The sequence below is a fragment of the Harpia harpyja genome, chromosome 14 (assembly GCF_026419915.1).
Source record: "Harpia harpyja isolate bHarHar1 chromosome 14, bHarHar1 primary haplotype, whole genome shotgun sequence".
Taxonomy (NCBI): Eukaryota; Metazoa; Chordata; class Aves; order Accipitriformes; family Accipitridae; genus Harpia; species Harpia harpyja.
Window position 1 is genome coordinate 8,961,908 of NC_068953.1, and position 18,883 is coordinate 8,980,790.

The 18,883-nt window shown below is 51.0% G+C and overlaps 1 long non-coding RNA gene across 4 annotated transcripts; it reads left to right on the forward strand.

The window, feature by feature from the left end:
- The first annotated feature begins 1,081 nt into the window (after nucleotides 1-1,081).
- Nucleotides 1,082-13,419, forward strand: LOC128151345 (uncharacterized). 4 transcript variants are annotated; one of them, XR_008238347.1, is made up of 5 exons: nucleotides 1,082-1,198; nucleotides 1,368-1,423; nucleotides 1,710-2,520; nucleotides 2,637-2,834; nucleotides 12,036-13,419. It is a non-coding gene; the product is annotated as an uncharacterized LOC128151345 (long non-coding RNA). The 4 variants fall into 4 exon arrangements; XR_008238348.1 differs by lacking the exon at nucleotides 12,036-13,419 and adding an exon at nucleotides 3,007-3,050; XR_008238346.1 differs by lacking the exon at nucleotides 12,036-13,419 and having other exon boundaries at nucleotides 2,637-3,050.
- The last annotated feature ends 5,464 nt before the right edge of the window (nucleotides 13,420-18,883 follow it).

Below are 18,883 nucleotides of genomic sequence, written 5' to 3' on the forward strand. Positions count from 1 at the left end.
CTGGTTTCCACAGGCTATAAGTACTGTGCGATCGCGCTCTGTGTGTGTGTACATGCACACACGCATGTGGCTGCTCCCCCAGATGGCTTTCGAGCCTGCTGGCTTATTTCAGCCAAGTTTGGCAGGGGATAGATGTTCAAAGACATCCAGTCCCTACCAGGTAGCGAAGATGCAAAGCCATGAGCACTGGCAAGGCAGAGGGATGCAGGAAAGTGTTGCTGGCAGAGCCCTGGGTCCCTTTGAGGGTTGTGCTTGGGCATCGCCTGCTCCTCTGGCCACCCACTCCGGGCTGGCTGAGACTTGTGCCGAAAAGGCAAAGCTGGGCCACTCAAAAGCACCCAGGGGCCATATCTGCTTTCTATGAATTTCAGTGGGAAGCAACCACTGCTGGATGTTGCTCACTGACCCAGTTCCAAAGCCCAGGGGAAGGATGGGCCGTGATAAAGGGACAGCTGGTGGAGAGAGTGGGTGACAGAAGACTTGCATGATTTATTTATTTCCTAGCAAAAAAGAAAAAAAGAATTGTTGGATAAAACCAGCATAATCCAGGCTAAACTGTGCTGCAGGAATTCCTTGTGAGACTTGAGCTGAGGTGCTTGGTCCCCCTGCAAGGGATATTTACCGCCACCTGCTGCACACTGCTTTGAAGAGCCTGGGGGGGACATGGGGAAAAGGAGGTTTTTGTTGTTACCGAGGGCTCAGCCCCTTCGATGCAAAGCTTGCAGCAAGTTATTGCTTTCATTTAGAAAGGGCTGCAGTTGGCACCACTCCCACAGCTCACCCCATCTTCTCTGTCCCCAGGCATCCCGAGGGAGAGGAAGAGACCAGAGGAGAGGCTGGCTCTGACCCTGGCGCCACATAACACTGCTTCGGAGTAAAAGCCAGGTGGGATGTAGCAGTTATCTGGGATAGATGCAGCCTTGGGGAAACTGTGGAAATAAAGTGCTAGCTTGGGGTAAAAAGCCTGGCCTTTGCCTTTCTGCCATCCTCACAGACCCCACATTTGAATGCTGGTTTTTAATGGTGGTTTCTTCCTGTTTCACCCAGGATTTCACCCAGGTCTCTTTTTGCCTACTGGTGAGGCTGTGAAGGTGCTAGAAAAGTGTCTCACTCTGGGGGAAGGAAATTAGAGCCCAAACGACCATTGGAAGGGAAAAGCCCATTTTTCCATCACTTTCAATAGCAGCTCAGTTCCCAGGTGAGGGTACATTCAGCCCTTCCTCTGTGGCCTCCCACCCGCTGCCTGGATGCCGAGTGTCTCGTAGGGACAGAAAAGGCAGCAGAGCCGGTGGTGGTCCAGCTGGAGTGGGGATGGGGTGCATGTGACATGGGGATTTGGGACTGACGTTGCTTTGTGTCCTGCACAGTGACCCCAGAGAGTGAGGGCAGGCTCCAGGCTGTCCATCTGCAGCTCCTAGCAAAGGTAGGGCAACTCACACCGCTGTCTTGGCCCCAGAAGGAAACCTTTGGTGTCAAAGGTGAGGGGATGCTGGCCTGGGCTGGGGCACGTGTGTGGGGTTTGGGGGGAATTGAGGCCAGGGCTGTCTTTCCTAATTCCTGCCCAGACTACAAGGCACTGCTGAATGCTTGTGAGCAGCTCAGGGACTCACCCTGCCCTGCCTTCCCTTCAGCAGATCCCCCAAGGCTCAAAACCCCATCTGTCCCAGCTCTCAGCAAACAATTAACCATGACTCCTTCTCCTCCTGCAGCTCCCCTGCTTGCTGCAGCCGGCACCCAGCACATCCTGGCCTCGGCACACACTGAAACCCCCGGCAAAACAACCCACGACATCAACCCACAAGCCGATGAACCCGTATCACCCTGGGTCCCCTCCTGCCGCTCAGGGAGGACCAGGCACTGGGCTAAATGCTGGTGCAGGAAAGAAATTTGCCTGCCTTTAAGGCTGAGCCCTGGGGGGTGGCCGGCAACCCCACGGCGATGGCCTCTGCAAGCCGTAACACAGCCTGTGGACCTGGGGCAATCAGGCGTCCTGCTCCCGGCAGTGGGGTTCGCACACCCTCTGCAGCTTTCTCTTCTATATAAATACATTAATAAAAGATCAGTTTGCAGACGCAGCTTGCTGTAGATGACAGCATTAGAGGTGCATCTGTTTCTACTAAGCACCAGTCTCGTGCTGGGTTTATTTGGTCCATTTGCGGCGGGGAAGAGTTGCTTTCGGCATTCAGAGATGTCTCGTGTCTGGGAGAAGTGGGGGGGAGATATATTTTTGGCTCTATTTAGCCACAAAAATTTGGTTCTAGAATAAAGAAAAATATTCCTGTTTTCTGTTTGCTGCCAAACTGAGGCAGACGATTTCTTGTGCAAGCCTTCATTTGTTTGAGAACTCGGTGTCCTGTTGGAAAAATAAATGTTCTGATGGGAAAAGTCTATCAGCATGTATTGATCAGTCATTGGGACCGATGGACTTGCAAACATCAGCTTCAACCTAACTGAAAAAGCAGTTCCCAAAGCTTTTGCCAATACATGTGAGGCAGAAGGAGACAGGTCTTTGCTTTTTTGGTGAGTGAAGTAGTGAAGCAGTCACACAGCAGAATCCTTTCTGTGGGCACAGTTGCGCCGGCCTCACCATGGCTGGAATGATTTTTCCGTGCCAAACACACCCCCTTTGCACCCAGAACAGGCTGTTTGCTCCTTTCTGAAAGCCGACCACCACTGGCAGCCACGATCAGGACACAGCAATGGGGGAAGGAGAGCAGCTGATCAGCGTCAGTGGGGAAGAAGCCTGGGATGTGGCTCCTGCCTGGGATGCTCCTGGCTGATGGCAGCACCTTCTCCCCATCCTGGGGCTGTAGGGTCACATCCCCGCCACCAAGGTAAGGCCAGACATACGGACAAGAGTTCCCAGTGGCTTGGTTCTCCACAGTGAGAATTGCACAAATGCCTGTAGAGTTTTCCTAATAGATTTTCCCCCCCCTGAAGCTTTTAAATTAAGCCTTTACAACCTCAACTCACTTTAAACAATTTTTTTTCTTCTTTTTGGTAAAGGAAATATTATGATCAGGAAGAATAAAACTGCTGTTTTACCTGGAGCTGCCTTCATTTTATAGCAGATTAAAAGCAAGATGGAGAGTCAATAACGCCAGGAAGGGGGGGTCAGGGGGTGAATACAATGTACATGCGCTGAAGGCAGTGCAGAAGAGATTGGGGGCTGGAAAGACAAAAGCTTTTCAGGATTGAAGTCTCACAAGCAGAATCAGCTCCTCAGAGGATATAAATCACCTGGACTCCCCTGACATGCTGGTATTGCTGTAGCATGGCTTTTATGTATTGATTTAAGGGAAAAGAAAGGTTGGGGGCTTAGCTGCAGAGGAGGCACCAGGGCTGAGGTTGCTCAGCTCTGGGTGGGCAGTGATGAGCAACAAGGAGGATCTGCAAGGTCAGAAATGGGATGGAGAGGAGCCCCAAGAAAGATGCACATATGTTGGAGCTATGATAGCCCCAAAGACTAGGAGCAAAGCCTAGTGTAACCTGCTGAGGGTAGCTGACTGGAGCCCAAATTTGCAATCTTCGTCCAGGCACAGTCATCCTGGACTTAGGGCAAATCCAGATTTCAGTCTGGAACTTAGCAGCAGTAACTCCGACCTTTCTCCCCATCTGGACTAGCACACAAAAAATCCCAGAAAGGACAACATGGGGCCAGCTGGAAATGGTGCCTGCAAATGTCACGGTGCTGCCGGGAACAGGGTCACTGCACTGCAAACCTGGGTGTGCAAACATCGCTTGCTAAATCGACTGCACGGGGGTGTTATAGATTTGGGGGATAAAGGTTTTCTGAGCCATGGAAAGGCCAGCTCTCTGCCTGGGGACCTCCGAGAGGGTGGATTTCGTGAGAAATGTTCTTTATTTACTCAATCAGCCGCAGCCAGCCGCTGAGCTAAGAGCGGGCAAGTCTGCCTGTAGCAAGCGGCTGCACAAGGGTTGCTGGCTGTGATGAGGTGTTTGCTGCCTGCGCTGAGATTTGTGATGGTCCCGGAAGGCCCTTGGCGGGTGGGAGCAGGAATTCGCTTAACCTTGTTTACTGTGTCCTCTCTGCCGGCCAAAACCACCCTCCGCTTTACGAGAAACACAGAATTGGTAGTGACAGCCCTCACGGGCCAGGCACGGTGCCACCAGCGGTTCCCCGAGGGGTGGGATGCTGATGGTCTCCTCGTGGCCAGGAGGCTGAAGGACATGGTCCCACCATCGTGGTCCCACTGTCATGGTCCTGCTGAGTAGATGCAGTTTGTTTGAGGAGGAAGGAAGGATTGTGACATCTATGCTCCTCTTCTTCCCATCTCTGTCCCCACTAAAATACAATTTGGGAAAAACCAAAAGGGAAATGAAACAGTGAGCGGGCTACACCGAGCTGGGGGGGGGGTGGAGGTGGTGTGGGACCAGCAGTCCCACACAGCCTGGAGGAGGGGGGAAAGCTGTGGGGCCTTCTTGGGCCCAGCTCCCCAGGGTTTATCTGACTGTCTGTTTTCATCATTTCTCTGTGAGAAGGGAAAGGGACCACACAGCAGCAGAAAGTCCTGGAAATCTGTGAGGGAGACCGTTCCCAGCACCCTTCCCTCCACCATTGCCCCTGTATACAATTGGCTATGGAGGATGTATGGTTCTGTATAGGCTCCAACTCAGTAAGATAACGCCTCGCAATTAAATTCCTAATTACAGCCAGCGAGTGCACTTTCCCAGCTCTGATCCTCCTGTCTCGGTTGCACACATGGTCGCTCTGATGGACCAAGTGGACCAGGGCTGGGGCCACCCCATCTTGACTGCCCTGTTTGCTCCATCCCCTCCATATCAGACACTGCTGCCTCCCCTCTGTTTCCGCTTCTGAGGCATGGTAAAGGCTGCTTGTGCCCTATAACTTTTCCTTTTCTCAAAAAAAAAAAACCCAACCCCCAACCAAAAAACTACAGTAGAAGCAAGGGGAGGAAATTGCTTCAAGTTTCTTAACTATCTCATGGAACAAAAATGCTTCTTAAGGCTGTTCAGGGAAAGAGAGGGTCAAATGTCCCTCATTAACGCTGATTTACTGAGAGGGCTGGGAAGTGGAAGAGGGAGACAGTCCAGCTGCCTGTCTCAGCGCACAAGGAGCCCGGTGTGGGATCCAGGCTGGGAGGTGAGGGCCGGTCCCCCCACCATGAGATCGGGGTGATGGGTTTACCAGCAGAAGGTACAGTGGGGTGCAGGCTGCTGTGCACCCACGCTGGGCTGCCTGCACCCCAGAGCAGACCTGACCTGCACTAACACGGCAGAGAGGCAGAGCAGAGCTCTCTCGGCTCGTAGTAGCAGTCTGGAAATTTGGTGACTCTCTGAAGAAAAGAGCAGAAGTTGAGTCCTTTGCAGGAAGGCTGGTGCTGGCAGTTTCCTTGCACCAACCTCAGCCTGTGCTGCCCTTCACTGGGCAGCCTGCAGCTGGAGCCTGGCAGAGAGGAAATGGAGAAGGCTGGCCCAGATTTGAGGGTGTAAATCAGCAGGGTTCCTCTCCAGAGAGAGCTCAATTACACTGATTTACACTTGCTGCGGATTTGGTCCATTCAACCCAATTAAAACTCTAGAGGAAGTGCAGAGAGGCAGGATGTAATTACCCACGCTGGAATCCCAGTTCAGAACAGGAGGCAGAGCTCTCCAGATCAAATTAATCCCTGGTGTAACTCTGCCGAAGTTACACCAGGGCTATAATTGGCCTGAAACATTTTAACTATCTCATTTAATGTTATTCATGCTCTGCTGGAGATGAGAATGTTTATCCTAAATGAGAGACTCTAATGCTCTGTAGCAATAATAGAGTGTGAGGCTTATGCGGTTTCTCATTTACAAGGATGCTGGGGAGGCCAGATTGTCACAGAAGATGCGGCAGATCTGGACCCCCCAAATCTTTAACCATTTCCATAGCTCCTGCGATGGCTGGTTGTCCCGTTGTCCTTCCTCCAGTGTGCCCACCCTCCCCATGCCCAGGCTGCTTTTCCATCTCTTAGAGATGTTGGGGACTCATACCCCAGACCCAGCCGGGGACAGAAGTAGGAGGAGATGTAAACTGGTAGAAGAAGGAGAGGAAAGCACTGAGAGAGGCCTTTAAAGATTAAAGCTCTTATAAATCAGCAGAAGCGAGATTTCCCAGCAACAGCCTTGCCTCCCCAGTGATGCTAGAAGAGGGGATGTCCATCGATGAGAGCTGGCTCCGTGGCCTTTCTCTGAGTCACTCCAGGGAAGCAGTCCCCCCAGGCTCCTGCAAAAGGAGCAAGGTCAGTGCTGCAGGTAGCTCAGCAAGCACGCAGAGTGCCACAGTCCCTGCTGTTGGCCAGACGTCCCCACGGACAGTGTTTCCAGCTGCCAGCCCTGGGTTATCCACCAGGCTTAGAGGATGATCCCATGGTCATTTGAGCTGCCACCCCAGAGGAGGCCTGAGCACGCTCCCCACAGTGGGAAGCAGCAAGGCACTGGCACCTTCTGTGGGGAATGCGTCTCAGGAACCATGATCCATCCCGTTCCCCCTCCCGTGGCAATGCCAACGGCCAGACCAAGCACGCATCCTGCCGCTTGGAAAGCAAAGCCCGCGGGTTACATTTCTCTCTGCCACAGCTGGTGGCACCCTGCCAGGGATGCAATTTGGCCCTGAACGTCCGCTGCGTGCCCTGCATCCTCCCTGAGCCAGCCCTGGCAGGTACTGCTCACTGCAGGCTCTGCATCGGCATTACCAGGCTTTTGGAGGATTGTGATTATCGGTCATTAAATTGTACTTCCACTCCCTAGGCTGTTTTTAAAACAGACCCCTGGTCTTTCCCTCTGCTCCCTTGCCAGTGGAAACCACAGGAAAGGCAGATCTGTTTGTTCCAAAGCAATTTTTAATGCCCTGTAGCTTAGTAGAGGCTCGAGCATTACAATTCATTCTGGCTCCTCTCTGTTCCTCAGAGGATATTAGATCCTTCTCTTGATACTTCCTCGCTCTTTGTAGATGTTACCCTAGTTTTAATTTCCAGGGCTTCCAGACTGTTTTTAACAATGCTGAGCTTTCAAGTTGCTTCCTTCAAACTTTCTCCAGCCATGTTTTCCCAGAGCCTAAATAGCTTTGATTATTCCCAGATGTTTTTAGTTTGTTAACCCCAGAGTAGTATTGTGTAATGGCTTGGAAAGAAGACTGGTAGCAGGCATCCTGGGTTCTCTTTCCTGGTTTGCCAAATTACTTCCCAAGCAGAACATCTATGGGATTTATCCTACAGAAGCAATGCCAGCAGCAAGCACCCGGTTATCTTGCTGTGGAGAACAGGACTAGAGGTGGCTGAAATCCTCTTGCTGATAAAGGTAACCCTCGGAAAGCATGGGTCATTTTCTCCACCCAGTTCCTCCTTTTCCTCTCTGCTGAGATTTCTAAGCAGGATGTCACGCTGGGGCAACAAGCCCACAGGGAAGCCTTTGAGCAGGCATCACCGAGGCTGCCAGGCAGCACCTAATGGAAAAGACCTTGCTCACCTCCAGGCCAGGCTGGATTCAAGCTATGGCCATCCCTACCCGTCAGCCACCCGGCCAACAGCACAACAGCAGCTCTGCTTTGCTCTGCTTGGGCCAAGTTTTCCTTGGCCTGGGAGGGTGCGTGCCTATATCCTGACAGGCCAAAGTGTGGGGAGTAAGGAGTTTTACACAACTGGCTGAGCTCCTAACAAACCTCTGCGGCCCTCCTGACTCCGGCAATCCTGCCGCTCTCATGCTTAAGCCATTGCATTGCTAAACACACATAAAAAATATCCCTATTCCCACTAGCAGAGAGCCAGGGTGTAGCCGGGCTGGCAGGAGATGCGGTTCCTCTCAACCATCCATAAATCTTCCCAAGATCACCCCAAATATCCCATATTTCTTGGTGCCTCCACCCACCCTGCTGGATCCTTCCTCTTCCATTTCTCGGCTCGGTGCTCAGCTCCACAAAGCCCAAGGTTACTGGGACGGATGTGAATACATCACATAGCATCTCCCTCCCATATGGGGAGGACCACGCCTGGGCAGGGCAAGGAACAACAATGAAGAAGGAGGAAAACAAGATGGGAAAAGGAAAAAAAGCATCAAGAGAGAGTATTTTTTTAGCAGAGGGCTAAACTAACGGACAAACCAACCTGCCCCGGCATGTCCCCATGACTGCAGTGTGGTACCCAGCCTTGCCAGCTTGTACCAGCTACAGCTGGGAAAGCAGGTGAGAGGCAATCCAGCAGCATTAAGCCCTTGTACAGCCAAACTGACCTGCTGTACAAAGACCTTACCCCAAAGAAAATGTCCATGTCTCTGCTCGGGAAACAGAGCATCCCCAGCACCCTGCCCCACCGCAGCAGGGTGCAGCGTAGGGCTGAGCAGATGTGCCTCAGGCCAGCTCTGTCTGAGCTGGTCAGACCAGGGCTGCACCTAGAGGTGTTCAGGAGAGCAGGGAGAAGGTTGAGAGAGGAGGACCCGAAAGCCAAGCTGTGAGTGAAGAGTGTCAGTGCTTGGAAAGCGCAACCAATTTGCTTTTAGTACAGTTCATGCCTCTCCAGCAGTGCCTAGAATAACAAATTCCTTCCACTCTCCAAGCCTGAATGCTGGAGGAAGCTGCTGAGAAACTTAATTGATTAGCTGGATGCGTGCACAGAAAAAAATTGCCCAGCATCAAGGAAGTCACTGTCTTGAGAGTTAATGCAGACACTGGTGGGAGATTAGAGAAATCAGCTGCAGTTTTTTATCACACAACCCCTTCTTTTAATCTGGGAACAAGGCAAGGTCTGTTTTGATGGGGCGACCCATTTTGCAGTGGCATCGAGGGGCTGGAGCATTAGGGCTGTGTCCACACTGTGCTCACCACTCACCCAGGGCTCACTGGGCAGGTGTGACCTGATCCTCAGTCCTGGCACCTTCAGCCGGTGAAGGGCAAGGAGGCAGGCTTTGGGCTGCCTGCACCTCTCACCACCCCCCCCTCCAGCCCCAGAGGTCCTCTCAGCTCTGGCAGCCCCTGAGCAGCAGAAAGAGATGCCCTGAGAGCAACATCAGCATCCAGGGTGCAGTGGATGGAGCTAAGCACACTGGAGGAGCCGAGTTTCCAGATGCCTCACAGCATCCACCCCGAAAAAGAGGTGCCCAGCTTCCCTAACCCCTGCAGGTCACCTCCCCACTCCCAGCCCCTGCCTAGGCTTTCTGCTTTGCTCTCAGCATCTCTAGCTCTGCCCTGCCTGCCACAGGGTCACCGCCTGTGACTCTGTCACCACACAGGATTGCTTTCCCCGTTTGGCAAAAGAAAACAAGAAGCCAAAGGCCTGCAGGGGCTGTGAACTTGCCTGTCGTGTTCTCTGACAGTATCAAAACCTTTTACTGCTTGTGTTTTTCCCAAACTGTCACTGCTCATCACACCCCTTGTTTAAACCTCTGATCCTGAAAGCTTCCCTGAGCCCTCTGCAAAACAAATGGAGAGAGTATGGTCTGTTCTCCGGGGGGATCAGACACCACCTCAAAAGCAACAAGGCTGACAATGCCAGAGCTCCCCAGAGCAGGTACAGGCAGAGCCAAGCCTGCATGCTTGTGCTGTGTAGCTGCCAGAGGTGGGAGGCAGGCAGTCTGCTAACCCCCAACTTCCTCCTCTCCCTCAAACTGCTCAGCTCCTGCTTTTTGGCTCAGGGGAGGATGAAAGGGAAAGAAAAGGGCTCAGCCCTCCTGTTTGCTCTCTGCTGAGCAAAACTGCTCTCCCAGCCCCCGTTTGCCCTATTGCTGCTATTTGCTATTTGACCTGAGCAGCCCAGAGGAATTTTAGACACGGTGCATTCCTAGCAAAGCATCGGTTTTCTAGAGCAAAAAGGGAACAGCTGCCAAGAAACAAATGTTCCCCTGACGCCTGGCACTTCTCATGGATGGAACGAAACTTCTTGAAACCCCAGGGGAAAAAACACCAGAGCTCAGCAGCAGCAAAACCCATCCCACTCCAGCCCATCCCCTCCAGGGATTTTTGCAGCATGAGGGGGCTCAGACAAGAGACTAATGAACATCATGATAGCATCCATACGGTACCACTTTGAAAGCTTTGAGTGAAAGAGGAGCTAAAGAGAGATCTCTTCTTTAGCTGAAGGCAGAATGCTGTGGGAAAGTGTGTACTCTGGCTGACCCCCCCCCAGCCCCAGCATCCAAGTCCAACTGTGCCCAGTGCCCTCCTACCTGTCAAGGCCTGTTGTGCCTATTGTAACCAGGAAGGATAGAGGCAGGTAGATGGTGCCGATATGGGACACACTGAGTTTACACATGCCTTGATATGAAAGAGCTTTTGAGGCTTGTCAGGGCTAAGTGAGGTTTGTCTCCAAGAGCCATGACAAAGCCTGGTGCTATCAGAGTCAGACTAGTGAGGAGGGATGCACACAGGGGTTGCATTGGCTGAGCTGGCTCTCAGATTTCAGGTGGAGGTGTCTATGTCCATGGGATCGCCGCGTGCTTGAATAGCAGAGCTGGCAGATGTATATAACCCCTTTCCCCATGAAGGTTAATATCTCCCCCAGGTATTAACCAAATGTGGGACAGAGCCTGCAATAGTCTCTCTGCCATGCTCATCAGTTTCTTCTCAGATTGCTGTGGCTCAGCAGGGTTTTCAATGGAGGCTAAAGACTCACATACAGAGTCTCTGGTTACTTGGAGGAGTAAGCAGCAAAGCAGCTCAGGTAGCTGATGCAGTCAGGCAGAGCTCCAGCAATGCTTCGGGAGCAGCAGCATTACTTGGGAGCAGGGACATGGTCAGAGATAGCCAGAAGAGAGTTGAGGAAAGACTTTCTGGAGGCCTGGGACCAGCTGAGACACACAAGCAGCCTCAGAGCATATGGTCTCTTGGCCCTTCCAGCTGAAGGAACAACGTTTGCTCTGTGTTTGCTCGCATCTTGAATGTGATAGATAGAATAAAGTCAGAAATATTGGTAACTCTTGGAGGGCTTATACCAGCTGACACCTGTTTTTTGCTGGTAAAGAGGTTCCACCCTCAGTCGCAATGCAGAAGGCAGCCTTCAGACAATATCAAGGCCATATGCTTTTTCTTGTTCACCCTGATTGATACCAAGATTTATCTTGAAAGTTCCCATTGCAGTTAGTGCTCAGCAGTCTCAGTCTGACAGCAATGGGCCTGATGGAGGTTCAGCTTTACCTTCTCAGTGCATCATTTTAGCAGAATATGCTGGAACAGGCTCAGTCAGTAGCAGTACCAGCCAATAACTCACACCATCTCAGTGATTCACTCAAGTAAGGGCACTGTTTCTCCAACCACGAGGATTTTTAGGCATGAAACATGTAGAGTTCACAGCTAGGACAGATGTAGCACTGATCTGCTAAAGCCTAAGGCAGTGACACCAGGTTAACCCCAGTTAAGATGCATTTAGGTTTGCCATGAAGGTAACATGAAGTTCACATTGCAATGTGTGTCACAACTTTGGCCACTGAGAGTCCTGGGAGATTGCCGTGAATGCTGCGGAGTGACTAGAGCTACTGGCTGCAGGCAAGTCATGACAGCACCTTAGCTTGTAAGTTGGAGATGGCAGAAAAGTCTGATCCTTGAAAAAGCAAGAGTTCATTTATGATCCAGGCTTTCAGTCCAGGTTTACACAGCAAGACAGTCTCAGCAAGCCTAGACTGCAGCTTCTCCTTCCGTTTCTTGGCTAGACCAGGCCATTCTGTTATAACAACACAAGCAAAGTCCACTGTCGTAAACACCATCTGCTGAAGAGGAGGAAGGTTTCACACTGTGTCAGTCTCTTTTATCTCAGTGTAGGTTCTGCACAGGAGCTGGCTGAAGTTAGAAAAGCAAAGGAGACCCCAGCAACAGCTTTTCCTGGTGCTGTCTGTGGGCAGTTACTGATTTAACTAGAACAGGAATTCGGAGAAGCAGGACAGCACACAAGCAGGCCAGTCCCTCACATCACTCTTCAGGCTTTGCTTGAAAGTAGTATCAGGGTTTTCCCCCACCAAACTGCATGAAGCCCCAGGCAACCGAAGCAGCCCTGCTCAAGAGCTAAGCCAGCCCAGCTGAGCTCAGTCCTTCTACTTTTGATCAGGTCACTCCAGCAACAGAAGCAGCAACAGCCAGGCTGGGACTAGCTGTATGAGGAACCACCACATACATCTTCCCTCGTGTATCTGCACAGAGGTACAGCCACACACAAGTCAGCAGCAGCAAGGCCAGCTTCTTAAGCCACCCAACAGGTATTTGAGCTTCTCTGGAAACAGCGTCTTCAGATCACAGCTCAGAACCATTGTCAGACTGAACAGCTGAAGCACAAACATAATTCTAGAAACTGTAGAGCAAATACAGCAGATCAGAGCACATTTCTATAGCAATACAGGTTGCATGCAGCAGCCAAAGTAACTCACAGCAGAGACATCTCACAGCAGAAAGCTACCCAGCTATGGATGCTGAGGTGATATATACCCCACAGCTTGGCATGGGGCCAAGCAGGATTGGGCCAGAAGGAGACCAGAGCAAACACAAGACTGGGCAGGAGCACAAGCCCTTTCCCTGGGTGGGCAGGAGCAGAGCAGGTGGGACTGGGCAGAAACTAGGCCTGACTGGGGGCTGGCGACCAGCTGAGACCTCAGGCAGGTTGGTGGGGAGTACAGTCCTCCTCTGCTCCCCAGGGACCTTGTTCTCATAGGTCCTCATCACAGATGTACCCTCGTTTTCCCAGCCCAAAGTCTCCCCCATGCTGAGAAGGATGCCCCCCTTCCCCTGAGATCCCACACAGATGATGGTCCTGCTCCAGAGCAGATGCTCCAGGGCTTGGGATCTGGGACCCAGAGCAGCCACTGATCTCCAGCAACCTGCAATACCCAGGGCTTCAGATCAAGTCTCTCTCAGCCTGGAGCCAAACCAGGATACAGCTCCAGCTCTTCAACAGCAAAAAGCTGAATTAAAGTCATGTTGCCAGCTGTGTATTTAAACAGGAATTACCTAGGGTTTCTGTTGTGGTAATGCACCAGGTGCCGGTAGTGCTACCAAGGCAGATGAGGAGGAGGGGTGGTGGGTCGGGAACTGGAAGCTCCCATCTCCTCAGAGAGGTGCTCAGGGGAAAAGAGGGGCTCCTGATTCCTGCCCTGCTCACATGCAGGCAAGGTACCCCAGCAGTCAGCCAGCCCACAGCACCTTGCTCCTTTGAGCTCCCTGGTTCTTGCTGAGCTCTGACCACTGTGAACCTCAGGTGTGGGAAAGAAAAACATCATTGGGAGCACTCACAGCCACTGACTCCTACCATACGTGCCCTGGCCACGAACCGGGATCCTACAGCACAAGGTGCTGGCCAAACGCAAACATCAAAGGTGGCACCCGTGCCAAACTGCAGCCTCTTGGAGGAAGATGTTAGGGAAGCGATTATGAATTTGGAGCCTCCCGAAGCGTGTTGGCAGCTGGATCCTCTGGATGAATAAAACCCTGCCAAAAATTAAGATCTGTTTCTGTGAAGCTGAAACAGCAAACTTGTTTGTCTTTCCTCCTTCCCCTCCCAACTATGTTGTTGTTTTAAACATTTACAGAGACCTTTATACTGTTTAAATAATGACTGGGGGGAAGGGGGAGGGATTGTTTTCGCTTTTTTGCCAGCTACTCCAAGTCAGCAGCACTTCATACACAACTTGTGGTAAATCAGGTACCGCCCACGCTGTCCTGGTTACCCCTACCTCAGTTTGCCTGCCCCACAGCTGGCCTGGCAGAAGGAATCCCCACAACCCCCCATAAGCCTCAGTCATGCCCCCCCCAGCTGCCGGGGAAGGGGGTTACCCTGAGAGCAGTGAGCTGCAGCAGCTCCCTCTCCTCTACAGGCTCTGCCGTGTGTCTGTGCGGGAGGAGTGCCGGCAAGCACAGCCCCTGGTTCGCTAGATAAAGGGGTGTACATCCAGCTCCCACCACACAGTCCCCCCCCAGCAGCACTCCCCAAGCCACAGAGCTCACACACCAGTGCTGGTGCACACATACGTGCCGGGCAGCCGTTGCGTGGGCCTTTCTCCCCCTGATGTGGTGAGGAGAGGTGGAGGACAATGCCGCCGCGGCTGAGTTCTCCCATGCCTGAGCACAAGTGCTACGGAAGATCAGCCATCTCCTGCGGTGTGTGTTCTCCCGCCCACGTCCTTCAGCAGCAAGGCTGCTCAAGATGACAGCTGAGGGGAGAAAGGAGAGCACTTGAAATGTGCAGGGGGAAGGATGGCTGAAGACAGACCGACCTTTATGCAACAGCAGAAGCATTAGGTCAACAGCAAAGCAGCAGTACATGTGTTGGTAGTTAAATCAGAAAGAAAGGCACCTGACTTTCTCCCTCGTGGGCAGGTCTCCAAGAATTTGGGGGTTGTTTGGGGCTGATTGAGTTTTATTTGCAACCTGGCAGAGCCGGGGGGGGGGAAAGGGAGCGAGGAAGGTTGTTGAGGAGAGCTGGAGGCTTTTTGCAGGATGTTTGGACTGAGCGAAAGGACAGAGAATTGAGTATGAGACATGCTGTGGAAGCAGGATGTGGGATAGAGAAAATGTTTATACAGTCAACTGTGGGCTAATCCATGGGAGGCTTTGGAGAGCATAAAAGCCATCTGCAAGTGGATAGATCACATTCTGTAGGAAACTAGTGGTTTAAAACAATGCTACCCCCACTCTTTGATCTATTCTGAAGAGATCAGACTTGGGAGCCTGAAGAGAAGGGAAGGATAAGTAGATCCATAAGTTCCGCCTGCACAGGCAGGGTGGGTAGGAAGGACCATTCACGGTCTCTTCCTGTACAAGAACTTGGGGCCATCAAACAAAACTAACAGGAGCCAGACACAGAACAAACAAAAGGAAGCTGGTCCCTCTCGCGGCACGGGCTGACCTGTGCAAGTCCTCCCCACAGGAGGGAACGGCTGTTACAGGTTCATAGGGGGACTGGGCAAGTTCATGGAAAAGAAAGTTACCGAAATCTCCATTCCAGAGAAAACCCATTAGTGGAGGCACTGAACTGACATCTGGCTCTCAAAGTTCGCACCCCTCAAATGGCTGGTGGCTGGAAAGGTAGTGGGAGATGTACCATATGTAACCACCCTGCTCTTGCACTTCCCTAGGCATCCATTTTGGACATCTCTCGGAAAAATGACATTAGTCTGGGTGGCCCTTGGTCTGATGCCCTGCAGCAGGGCTCCTTCGAGGAGATGTCACCTGGAGGCTGCCCTCAACAGATCTTGTTACAGACAGCAGGAGGAATAACTGCAGGTCTTTAACCAACTGCCCTCTGTAATCTCGTGAGGCCTCAGTTTACCGCTTTGGACGTGGTCAAATTAGGCATTTGGCCTGCTTTCCCCGCATAAGGGCAAGAAAAATGACCTAACAGGTCCTGAAATAATGTCACCTTTCATCATTTAAACATGTTCTTTCTCACTAAGCAATGAAAGTAGCAGACGTGCTATTCTCAAAAGTACCTCAAAACAATTATCTCCTTCCTCTGGTATAAACAATGGGAAGCAAGAGGTGAGCCAGAGATACGGTATTTGCAATTCTCCATTTTCAGTCTTCGGTAGGAAGAAAAGTTGGTGATTTGTATTATGCTGACACAACCACTTGACCTCAGTGTAGCTTATGCTAATTACTTGCAAGAATATGCTTGTTTGCTCCATGCGTGCCTAGCATATTTCTTGTATCGAAGCTGGATAGATGAAATATTGCTTATATGACAGTGCAGATTGGGTTGACTGAATCAACGGCTGGTTGGCCGAGTAATCCAAGCAAACAGAAATACTGTTTGTGATGCAAGAGGACCTGAGAAGTTACTCATTAATATTGCCTAGGTATTATATTTTTACACCAACTCACTCCCTTTCTGCTTACCATGTCTTTAATCTCTCAGGCCGACACAGAAAATAGAGAGGATCCACCTCTGCCCAAAGCAAGGTCAACTCTCCATTCCTGGTAACTGCTTATCTAACTTGGCCTTAAAGACCTTCTGTAATGGAAATCTTACTCCTGGTTTCACTAGCTTTACAGTGTTAAGTTTTTCCTACTATCTTTGAGTGCATTTGTGCAGCTGTACACATATTCCATCTCTGGGTATGCTCTGAGGATATACATTTTAATTAAACATACTCATCCATGAAGAAGATGGATTCCTACTGCTATTGTTCAACAAGTGCATATGTCTGGCCCCAGGATTTATCTATGCATGCACTGCAATCAGAACAATTTGTTGTGTGCTCTCTGTTCTGATCAGCTCCTCCAAGGAACGAAGCTGTGAATGCAATCTGGCTAGCTCTGACAAGATGGTCACTTTGCCTAGCTGGGACATCAGGCCTGAAGCGATCAAGTCAGCCGATCAGCTTGTCTCCATTCCCCTGACATGATGTCCTCAAGCTCCATTCCTTGTTGCACTTGAAGATGGTACCTTAAGACTGGTTTTGTTGCACTGTGCCCAAAACTCAGCTGAGGAAAGGGCAAGAAGAGGGAGGAACAGCTGAGTGGCTGAAATTGCCATTTCTTCTGCTGTTCAGCACCATTGGGAGGAGAAAGGGGAACCTTTTCTGTTCTCCACCTGCAGGAATTCATATCATAGCCCTGCCTGCAGATACCACCATGCTCCCAGAAAAGCCATCCCTTCATTGCACAGATATTCTGTAAAGATAAAGCTCTTGTTATTCAGTGTACAAGGTTCAGACTTTAGATAGGCTTCAGTTATAGCAGAGCATTTCTGAGCCTGCTAAAATTCTACATAAGCACACAGGACATACTGAGGAGGAATGGGTTTAAGCGTGTATTTAACATTAAATGGAGGCTTAAGAGCTTTGCTGCTGGGAGAAGGAAAGGGTGTTTTGTTTGCAGCGTGCCTTGTCCTGTGTGGGAAGATGTTGCTTGTCTGCTACTGAGCTCCAAAGAGCCTTTCTGGTATTTCTTGGGACTGATTTGAAGCAGCAGACACCAGGATCTGGGACCTCATGGCAGGCTTTTTTTAACACTACAGATCTTTTCTCTCAGAAGTCTGGCACCTGAAATACCAGCAAGCAATCTCCAGCCATACCCCAAGGGACTGTTCTTTGTGCACTGCTGTGCACACAGCATATGTAACAGAGACAAGCATCAATCTTGCTACCCCCTGCACCTCAGCGTCTCCTTGTGCTTCGTACGCTCAAGCCACGCAGGGGGCTTGTGCCTGCCGGACGCAATTAGCAATGGGGGACTAGCTTTTTAATGTGTTCAGATACCCTGGTTGCTTCCCCCAGCCATATGTCAAAGATGATAACCACAGCAGGACATCTCTGAACAGATGCTTTGTTTCTCCAGGCTTTGTGGAACCCTGTCTGCAGGGTGGGACCAGGACAGGCAGAGGGGGCAACCAGGAGGAAATCACATTGCTGTCAGTAAGCATGGCAAGTTTCTCCCTGCAGGGACTTACAGGCAGCCAAGAGGGGAAATGGGTGGGAAACTGGGAGGAGACCTTGTCCTTCAATTTAAGCATGGGATCAAAGCCCAGCTGAAGTTGGAGAGGTTCTGTCAATGATTTCTGTTTGTCTTTCCATCTTTCCCTTCTCTGTCACATGTTCTGCCCATGCTCCTGTTACCTGCTCTATGGATAACCAAACACCCTACAGCAGAGCTCAGACTTCTTTGTAGAGCATAATGCTGTGGCTTTGCAGGACAGATACTGAAGTGCCTTGAGAAAGCAGAAAGATGGGGGCTTAATATATCATACGATTTGCTGGAGGACACAATCCCCTCCAGATCCTCTGCTGGGAAGTTGAGAGCAGCCCCAAAACGTTCACATGTAGAAGATCTCCACGTCCCTTTAATAGCTTTCCTTACTTGCTCAACCTTTCAAAGACTGGAGCAAGAAAATACCGTAGCTGATGGAGATTGGCCACAGGACATCTATCAAAATGATGTCCAAATTGCCTCTGGGAGCAGCATTGCAACTGCCTGAGGAAGGAGAATATGTTCAACCAGAACTGTTCAGACCAGACTGTCGCTTCCTTCGCATCCCTAGGAAGGTTCACAAACTCTTCAGAAGAGCCACCCTGTTCTGCTGACCTCTGGGAGGCTTTGCCTTGTACTGCAGCTCCCGGGTGAAGTTTGCACGCCGAAGATGTGTGTGACATGGACGCCCTCTAAAGGGAAGAGCTGAGAAAACTTGATTAAGTCCCACACAGGCGAAGTTGCAGAGATTTAGGAGAGCGTGGGCATGGGCAAGGCGATCACCATCTCTCTTCGTCCAGAGTCTTTGTTCTGCCTCTAAAATATGCTTAGAAACATTATCTATGCACTGCAACCATGAATAATTAAAGCCAATCTACCGCACGCTTAACTCATGCTGTTCTCCTGAGCTTTAATTGTTGAGTCAGTTCATTACTTGGTACCTGGCAGAGCTTATCCATTTATAGGCACAAGCAGACAGTTACTCTATGGTCTGAGCAGCTTCAACCCCAAAATCACGATGGTGGCAAATCCCTCAGCACGTCCAAGTCTGTCTTCTCTCCTTCCAGGATCTGAACTCTGCACGAGGGAGGATTTTAGTTGTTTTATTTTAAAAAAACTTATGTCCCTTGGGGACTTAAAGGGCTAATTCTAGTTGTGGGGTTTTATGTATTTGCTTATTTGGAAAGCTAAAAGTAGTCAGGCAGACTGCCAGCCACATCTTCACAGAGCAAAGGCCGCTGCAGTGAAGACTGCATTAATTACTGCCGTTCTGTATCATCGTCTGCCTTCCCACCTGGTCAACACTTGTGCAACAGGCTCCTGCAGGGCAGGAAGGTGCTGAAGCTCTCTCATGTCCTCATGCCAGGGCATGGGACTTGCTGCAGGCTGCTTCCTCCAGGCTCCTGCCCAATCTGCCAGGGCAGCCTGCTAGCTTTCTGCAGCTAGCAGAGGGCACAGTGGGCTGGGGAAGGGCTCATAGTCAGCCACTTATGTTGGAAG